Source organism: Vespula pensylvanica, chromosome 11 (genome assembly GCF_014466175.1).
Source record: "Vespula pensylvanica isolate Volc-1 chromosome 11, ASM1446617v1, whole genome shotgun sequence".
NCBI classification, from domain to species: Eukaryota; Metazoa; Arthropoda; class Insecta; order Hymenoptera; family Vespidae; genus Vespula; species Vespula pensylvanica.
In genome coordinates, this window is record NC_057695.1 from 6,376,120 (window position 1) to 6,386,119 (window position 10,000).

Here is a 10,000-nt window from a genome sequence, read left to right on the forward strand (position 1 = left end):
AGGTAGGATCTTTCAAATAAATAAATACGATTATTAAGTTTTCAATGAATTTAATTATCGTCGATGATAGATTGGAAAAATACAAAAATTCTATTATTGTTTTATTATATTGTTTGTGGAAAAACGTAAAGAGAGTTTACTAAAGGATATCATAGGTAGCGATAAAACTTTGAAAAACTTAACGATTACAATCCTCTTCGAAACGAAACAATGATAATTGTTTTCGTTTGTGCGATCATAACCATTTAAAGACGATCATCAAGGCGATAACTATAATACGTTGTGTTTCATAAAAACAGTGGTAGCTTAAAATTACGAAGTGAATGGTACAAATAGGTTCTCCATTAGGCTTAGAACTTGGGTTAAACCTTTGCGATTATCCCAGACACACCCTAGTCGTCGTAGCGCCGAAGGAGGAGGCGTGCCTCGTTCCTACCTTCTATGGAATAATATGAAATTTTGCTCTTTGCCAGTGGCCTACCCTAGAGGCCTATTAGTCTCTTTTGATATATTAGTCATGGTACGAAAGTTATAGGTATACTACTTGTATTACGCTGTTGAAGTTTGATGGATTTCAAAGCGTTTACTGTCTTTAACGACGTAGTAATAAATCATATATAGATCAGAACGAATGTTTATCGCGTATGATACAAACGATCTAAATCATTTCTATCGAAGATACGTGAGCTCATCTTTTTGATACGAATGACAAGCATGAAAGATATTTGAAAATCGTTAGACATGAAAATATTATATATGGCGAGTTATCTTACATGTATACATATGTTATACATATATATATATATGTATATACATATGTATATATATTATTATCTTTCAAGCAAGTAGTAATTAAACGTAGAACTTCACGCGATCTTGTTTCATGGAATTTTAATATATCCAGGTAACAACGATCTTGATCGACACGTTTCTTGGAACTAACGCGAGTTCGTACTTATTTCCAACAATGTTCATCTTCTTGTACCGTCGATTATAAATTTTGTTAGTTGCTACAGAAAGACGATTTTTTTTTTTTATGGAAATCGTCTTCCCATCGTTAAACGCAAATCTCTTTATTTATTTAATAACTTTCCTAACTTTCTATCCAATTTATCTCTACACTTTTTACATATTACAGACTTTAACTTTTTCTTAAAAATCATACATATTTATAGTTTTCTAAATGTTGCATACACAATTTTACAGATGTTTTAAATAATATACAAAGAAGCGTCGGTTATTAGCGACGATCTCCACGAATATTCGACGTGTTACTTTTATTTTAGAAAGAGGGAGAGAGAGAGAGAGAGAGAGTGAGGGAGAGTGAGAGAGAAAGAAAGAGTTCGTGATATCACGTTAATATAAAAAAAAGAAAAAAAAAAAAAAGAAAATAAGAAGACAGAACTCGTGTCAGACGATTGAGAACGGTAGCATTTCGTTAATTGTCACCAATTAAACGAAACACCTACTCTACTTGTTCTCTCCCTCTCTCTTCTCTCTCTCTCTCTTTCTCTCTCTCTCTCTCTCTCTTCTTCTGATTTTCGCTTCCTCTCTTTTCCTGTTTCTTTTTTTCCAATCGCCGTCGTCTCTTCTTTCGACACGGACATTCTGAAGCAGCGGTAAAGCACCGCCGCGTGTTACTTTTGTCGAAAATACGCAACGTCACCTTCGCTAATCGTCACGAAAAGTACGAGTCTCATACATTTCTCTCTCTCTATCTATCTATCTATCTTTCTCTCTATCTATATCTCTTTTTCTCTCACACTCTCTCACTCTTTTCTCGATAAAATCCGCTGCTACCGGAGAGATGAGAGCAAAGCGTACCGACGCTCAAGAGACATCAATCTTTCTAACAATGTTACTTGGTCCGTGTTCAAGTCGTAGTCTGATACCAAGAGTTAGCCGTTCACCAAACTTGAAGCTGGTTAGCAGTAGCTAACTAATAATTCATTCCAACATTATTTCCTGGAGTAAGAGAAACAGAGAAAGAGATAATATTTAAATTCGAGAATAATAAAACGTTCCTATCAATTTTCATTATTTTCATCCATCACCTTCCAACTCCACCCTTCTTATATCCCCAATTTTCTTCTTCTTTTCGCAATGAAGTTAACGTTAAGTTCAATTAATTATTTATAAGTTTCTCATAGATATTCCGATCTTACAATTGCGTTTTAAGATATATACAAACAAACGAATGAAAAAATGTTGTCGTGAACTTTGCTATCTTCTTTTTTTTCTTCTTCTTCAGAGAGAGAGAGAGAGAGAGAGAGAGAGAGAGAGAGAGAGAGAGAGAGAGATAGATAGATAGATAGATAGATAGATAGATAGATAGAAGAGTGTTCATGGCGAGAAGTGGCCGCCGACGGGGGGTTGGCGATACACATCCCAACGTTCAGAGCTGACGGACGAACGGACAATGAGAAGGAGGAATGCCCCGCAGAGCCAGACATGAAGACGTCACTCAGAAACGGTAACGGCCACGACGGGGTCAGCTCGCGTTGAACACCTCGAACTTGACTCTCGAACCAGCTGCGCGTTCTCGAGTGAGTCAGCGTTGACTCCTTCGATTTCGTTCGATTTATATCTTCCTCTCTCTCTCTCTCTCTCTCTCTCTCTCTCTCTCTTTCTTTTTCTCTTTCTCTATATCGTCGTAATAAAATTGAAGTATTTCTCAATTCTCGTTTTCTTTTTCTTTTTTTTTCTTTTTTCTTTTCTTTTTTTTTTTTTTTGTATTTTTTGTATTCGATATTTTTTCCTCGTTTTTTTTCTGCTTACTTTTTTTTCCATCCCTTCGTATCTAATTAACTCGATAAGTACGCTTTCGATTAAATCTTGTCGACTTTTTATTTTTCACGAGAGATTAGTATTGATTAGTTAGTTTTATGTGAAATCGGTTCGAGTTGAGTCAAGCGGAAAAAACGTGATCGTAAATCATCTACCGTCTCGATTTACGAGCGACGACAATAATGATGACGACGACGATGACGACGACGACGACGACGACGACGACGACAACGATGAGGACGATGATAACGTGAAAGCCAATGCGTTTATTATTCTGACGTAATCGCCAAGTGCCAATTAATATTTCCGTAAGTACGTACGGATAGAAAAGGAAAGCTCGTTATAATGCGTTGCAAGATGGGAGTCGCGATTTAGCGTTCACCAGATGTCCCTTGGATGAGAGCCGAGCTAGCTATTAACGTTCGATGTAACCTTCTTGATGTTATAGTCGAGGTACCTAGTATGTATTGGTAATAGACACTTTTACTTGAAATTTTTCGTTTAGAACAAAGAAAATGGCAAACGGTCAGTAACGACGTCTCACTCGTTCTCGAGACTTTCACGTCTTACTATAGGTAAGATCTTAGTATAAAAAAGATGATAGCGGCGGTATACCTTTGTGAACTTTCCATCATTTTGATCTTTCTTGTAACAGCGCGTTAACGATCTACGCGTAGTTCGATTTGATTTTTGTTTCTTTTCTTTCTTTTCTTTTCTTTTCTTTTTTCCTTCTTTTCACAGAAAGAGAGAGAGAGAGAGAGAGAGAGAGAGAGAGAGAGAGAGAGAGAGAGAGAGAGAGAGAGAGAGAGAAATCCAACGTGAACAACTTGATTCATATATAATGATTTATATATAAGTGTTTGTTTAATTATAAATAGAATTAGTTTTACGTTGAAAAATATCGATAGTTCGAGATAAAGAAAAATGATCTCCCTTTTAAATTTTATATCTATACGATTGCAAAAATTCAAAATATAGATATATTAATGTTAAATGTGACTTGATGCGTGTCATGTGATTAATGCTATTTATTAGATAATCAGAAAAATGTTTATGTGGTTTTTTCCTTTTCTATCTTTTTTTTTTTTTTTTTTTTTGTTTTGTTTTTAAATAAAGATTAAAAAACATTCGCAGAAATTTTGCATTAAAAGAAAGGTTTTACTCGTTAAAATAATCGTCTTCGCAACGAGATACAATTTTGTATATTCTAGCTTTCTTTTTCCTTTTTTTTTCTTTTTTTTTTCTTTGTAAAACGTCGTCTTTAGCGTGTAAAGAAAAAAAAAAAACAAAATCTATGCATCCCCGTTTTAATTTCTGTTTTATGGGTGAATTGTCTATTTCGAATGTGATTATCTACCATCGAGAAGAAGTCATAATCTGTGTGTGTGTGTGTGTGTGTGTGTGTGTGTGAGGTAACGTTTCCCTCTAATTCTAAAGTACAAATATTTTTTTATGGTTACATCCTGAACGTTCCGAGGTCTTTGATTATCCTCCAAGAATAACTATTTCATTCGATTAGTTAACTAGTTCTTGCTGTATTTGAAGTAACGAATTGTTTCATAATCGACATTAAACATTTCAAAGATTTCTTGACTCGTTACTTTCGAATTATTTTCAATAACCGATGCGTAATACTTGATTATCAATAACGCAAGAGTTTCTACTGAGACGAGATAAATCTTAAAGTGATTCATCGTCGAAAGAAAATTTGTTAAATCATTTCTTTGCAAAAATATTCTTTTAATATATTTTTCTTTTAATACAATACATATGTTAAATGATTACACGGTGTATGGTTATGATTTTCAATCGAGAAGTATAAATTTATAAAGGGAACAACGTGCTCGTGTTACATTAGATTTAAATGATATTTTAGAACGATTTAAAATTACGATACAAGAAGACTATATAGTTATCGAGTTAAGGAGTACCGATTGACACATATCTGTGTTGTTATATATATATATATATGATACAGATAAAAGCTTCCATGTTGTATAAAATCGCTATAAGATACAAGTCTCGGTATAGATAATTTCTATCGAAAATCGTACGAACATTCTTTTTAATTGTTTCATATAGTTTTCTAACGAGGTTTCGTAAAAGAGAAAAAAGAATTGACAAATACGATTTAATACAATTTAAACGTTCTTTCCGTTTTATAAAAAAAAAAAAAAAAAAAAAAAAAAAAAAATTTACAAAACAAAAATTTTACAAAATATAAAATCAAAATAAAAGTACTCTTTTCTACGTTAAAAAAGTTTTCACGTAAATAAATGAAACTTGAAAGAAGTGGTTTAAAGCAAACAAAGGATTATCAATCTTCTGTCACTCGTCATTTTCATTCGTCGGATGCTAATCCCGATGTCGTAAAATATTCGATCGTTGAATAGAAATTGCTTTTCAAGAGAGTTTTCAAAGTTAACCCTTTCAAGTTAGAGACCGTAGTTGACCGCAAGCGAGTAAGTACGTTGCCGTTTTACAGTACAGTTGAATTGCAAGTTTAGATAGACTCTCTAATCGCAGATTGATAACGTCCGATACTTTGTCGTATTATGCAAATTATTGATTTCCCATTGAAATTCTATATCAAATTAATCTAGAACGTATTATAAATGATTTATTATGTCGGAAGAATGTTTGTTGCGTCAGGATTGCACGATGTTACGAAGATAAAAATATATACACGTATTACGTTCATTCAAAGTTTTTTCTTTCATCTTAATTATTATTTTTATTTTCATTAATATTTTTTTTTTTTTAAAATTGAAATACTATTTTTCTCGAGAACGACGACGACGACGTGTAGCAAAGACTTTAATATATTATTCGAAGCGAGTGTTGAACGAACGTGTGGTCAATTTTAGTGAGAAAAGGTTTAAGAGAGAGATCAGCAAACAACCTAAAAGTACCCGAACCACTTGGTCCGCCGTGAAAATGATAAAAACGTTTTCCTTCTTTGATTTATCAAAGAGAATAACGGTACCTAAGTTTACGAGAGACAAAGACGGACCCCCCGGTACTCCTAATAATCAGTCTTATTGTCGTTCTCGAAAACAGGCTCGAAGGCTACATCTTCGAAGAGGGACCCGATGGGCTCCACCCTCTTCTTTGTACGGTCGTACGTACCGTCCTCAACAGTTTTTCGTCCTGCAACACCAATTAGTGGTTTCGTTGAGACCTGCCAGGGGTCCTCCGGTTAACCGATGGCTAAAGGTGCCGGAGAAAGGCCAGATTTGCAAACACCTGGACACTAAAGAAGAAAGAAAGAAAGAAAGAAAGAAAGAAAGAAAGAAATAGAAATAGAGGAAGAAGAAGACGGAAGAAAAAAAAAGAAAAAAAAAAAAAAAATGAGAGAAGGAAAATGTCCAATCGAGATTTTATGAGACTAAGAACGTACTTTTTCAAACAACATAGTTTCAACACAGTTTCGACCTTTTCCTTCTTTTCTTCTTTTCCTTTGTCTTTAAATGTTAACAAAAGTTTAGGATCTTCTCCTCGATGGTTTCATTCTTTTCAAGTAATAATCTTTTTAATTCTTTGATAATAGAAATGCGAATCTATTGTATTGAATATTGTAGAAAAATATTCAATGATTAAAACTTATCATTTTATATCATATAGGAATAAAATTGAGGAACGATTAATTTATCAGTTTTCAATTAGAAATCGAAAGGCATGGACGTTCAAGCTGTCATGTCTCTTGGAAATTTCTCATATGATTAGAATATATCTAATCTACAGATGCTGCTGTCGCTGCTGTCGCTGTTGTTATTGCCTGTAACGAATAAAAAAAGAGAAAAGGAGAAAAATAGAAAAGAAAAATATAAGAAAGAGAGAGAGAGAGAGAGAGAGAGAGAGACCTCTTTAGTTAGCTTTGGCGATTCTCGTATTCGAGGACGAGCCGAGCACAAATCATTATTAACGACCGCTATTGTGAGAACGTGCTTCGTTCGTTTCGTGAAATATCGCGATCGGTGGGACTTTATTAAGCAGCTTTGAGTCGGTCCTATGAGAGTTCGATGATTGTGAGACGAGTGAATCATAGTTATTTAAACGATCGATTACGAGAGTCAGAAGAAGAAAATCAACTACAGAATTGGAAGATTTTGTTTTTTAACGCACATATATATTCAATTTTTATCGAAATATTTTCAATTTGGTGATCGAATTATTTTATCATATTTAACATTGAAAGTGTTTCATGAAATGTTAGAATTCTCTATTAAGTCAGAACAATGAAAGGATTTTTCATTGTAATGAAAATTCATTGAAAAGAACGAAGCGATATCATTCGTAGATAATAATTTTGGTATTAAATAAGTAATTTAATTTTTGAACCGAACGATGCTTAAAAATTCATTTTCTAATTTGTCAATTTTTCGAAGAGATAGACTTTTCGTTCGATTCGAGATAAATTTAGACTTTCAGATTTATTACACATAAATATCCGTATATATGAAATTTCATTAGAAAGATGAAAAATAAAAAATATGAAACGAAATGTAACGATTGTAATAAACTTATTCGATTGTAACAACATACGGGAAGAAAGAAACCATTTTTCATAATTCCAATCTAATACAAAATAATAATAATAATAATAATAATAATAATAATCATGATAAACGAAAAATCCTAATGTTGCTTGTTTTCAATATTTATATATACACACACACATACATTTCTATAATAAACAAATAATTTTCAAAAGATATATCTTATTTCAAAAATTTCACTGAAAACTGAATAAAACAAGTTGGATCAATCCCTTGACACCGATCACTGTACCTCATCGTTTTCATTAGTTTACGATACAAAAAAGGAAAGAACAAAACAATAAAAAAAAAAAAAAAAAAGAAATTAAAGAAAAGAAACAATTAGAAAGATAAACGATTCAAAGGAAGATTTCATAGAAAATCATCGATTGAACATAGAACAATCAGAAAGAATAAAATCCATGAGAAAGAAAGTCATCAAATAATAATCATCAGAGTAAACAGAGATTTAAGACGGATGTAAGAAAGTAACATTTTCTAAAAACTATATTCCGTGTTCTTTCTGGTCAAGACCAATTTAGAAAAACACGAATTTCGAAAGGAGAGTTACCTCTTTCTCTCTTTCTCTCTATCTCTTTTGGTAGTAGCGGGTCTCAAGGAATAATTCCTTGGATCCCGGCAGGTCAACTTGTGGAGTTCTCGCCCGAGTCGGTTTATAATAAGGCGCTATATGGAGCCGCTCGCAGGTGTAAGGAGGTGTCCGCCACCTTAAGGCTTCCAGTAGGGTCGAACGAAGCGGCATATTTCATCCATTGTCGCTCCTCAACTCCGGCGGCGGCACTTTTCAACTTTTTATAGAGATTTTTATACCGCTATATCTATACCGTTCTCTCTCTCTTTCTCTCTCTCTCTCTCTCTCTCTCTATCTTTTTCTCTATCTCTATCTCTCTCTCTTTCTCTCTTTCTGGTTGTACACGACCTTCGTTGGTGAAGAGCATCGAAGGGAAGAGAGGAAAGGAGAAGAGAGAGAGAGAAAGAGAGAAAGAGAGAGAGAGAGAGAGAGTAAAAGGAAGGAAAGGGAAGGAATGGTTGAGGATGGGGGAGGCGGGGGTTGCCCCATCGCGGCTCTGAATATGAATATAATAATGAGAACGGGTTTCCTCGTCGTCGTTCCGCTTCTCCGCTTCTTCAACCGTTCCTTGCGACCGACTCTAACTTCTCCTCCTCCTCCTCCTCCTCCTTATTCTTCTTCTTCTTCTTCTTCTACTTCTGCTTCTTCTTCTTCTTCTTCTTCTTCTTCTTCTTCTTCTTGAGACGAAAGAACGAAGTCTCGCTTTCTGCTTACTAATTGTACGATCAGAGCCGTATGATCTTGCTCGTTATTTGCTCGATCTACGAAATATTATTACTTCCATCTTGTTCCCTGTATTATTTCAAGTCGAATTATTTCAAAGTCTTGGAGTTCGTTGTTTTAATCTGTGGATAGTTTTTATAAGACGTACGCGTTCGTAGTTAAAATGTTTTTTGATAAACGTTGCAATTTAATCTTTCGTACTGGATAACGATCCAGATTAAATGAGTAGACAACTTTTAAGGTTTTTCATCTTGATCGTTCATTTTGAGAATTATTTCAAGTAGAATATGTATTTTATCTTGGTACTAGCGTTTTTGTGCGAACAAAAATTCATTGTCGCTTTCCATGTGAGAAGCTTAATTATTTTTTCTTTTTTTTTGTATAATTTTCCTTTCTTATATGAATGTTCGTTGTAGAGATGACAAAAGAAAAAGTAACGGGGGAAAAAAAGAAAGAAGATTGAGTCATGCGGATTAATTATAGGTTATCATACTTGTTAAGAAACGTTGCGTAATAATTACGTCAACGATAATAATAACCAACAAAATTAGAATTTGCATCAGGGTGCACTTTAAATCACTTTTTTTTCATCCGTAAAATCCGTGATACGACGTGATCGGTCCCGTCCGTCGGCAGCGACCGCTTCGAATGAACGATACCAGCCTACATATGTAGAAACACACGTGGAACGTGTTCTCCGTTACACACACGAATACATACACGTACACATACTTTTAATAATAAAAAGAAAAAAGAAAAAAGAAAAAAAAAAAAAACAGAAAAGAAGTCGGCGAAACGAGGGTCGAAATTTCTTTCAATTCTCTTTTAAATCCGACATTTTATTTTATCTCGCTCATTATAAATTTGATTTTAGAAGATCCCGTGTGTCTCCTGATATTTTCATTTCTTAACAAATTTAAATAACGTAAGCAAAAGAAATGAAGAAAAAGAAAAACGAGAGGGTAAAGAAAAATGTAAGAAAGATGGCCGCCATCGTGAGATTTATCATGTTCATTCATCGATGATCGATATTTTTAACTTTACCTTTTACCTCCATATTTTAAAATTCTAAAGAAGAAAAAAGAAAAAAAGGGAAAGAAAAAGGAACGAAGAAAAGTACTTTCAACGAATACGATTTTATTCGTTTATCCGACAAGAAAACTCTCGAGCATCTCCGTCATATTTTCTTGTAACAAATAATTCTAACGATATCGAAAAAAAAAAAAAGAAAAAGAACAAGAAAAAAAAAAAAAGAAATAGAAAGAAACACGCGTGTCTTGTAGAAACAGATTCAATTCATTTTTATTTTAGATTACATCGCTATATCGAAATTTAATTATATCCGTCCAAGTATAAAAGG

At 33.6% G+C, this 10,000-nt stretch overlaps 1 protein-coding gene across 1 annotated transcript in view; it reads left to right on the top strand.

The window, feature by feature from the left end:
• LOC122632842 (homeobox protein OTX2-like) overlaps positions 1–10,000 on the top strand; it is a 55,705-nt gene that overhangs the window by 132 nt on the left and 45,573 nt on the right. Inside the window, exon 1 of the mRNA XM_043820077.1 lies at positions 1–2. This exon is cut by the window's left edge and continues 132 nt beyond it. The gene's annotated coding sequence lies outside the window, so the exon portion shown is untranslated. The remainder of the gene's footprint in view (positions 3–10,000) is intronic.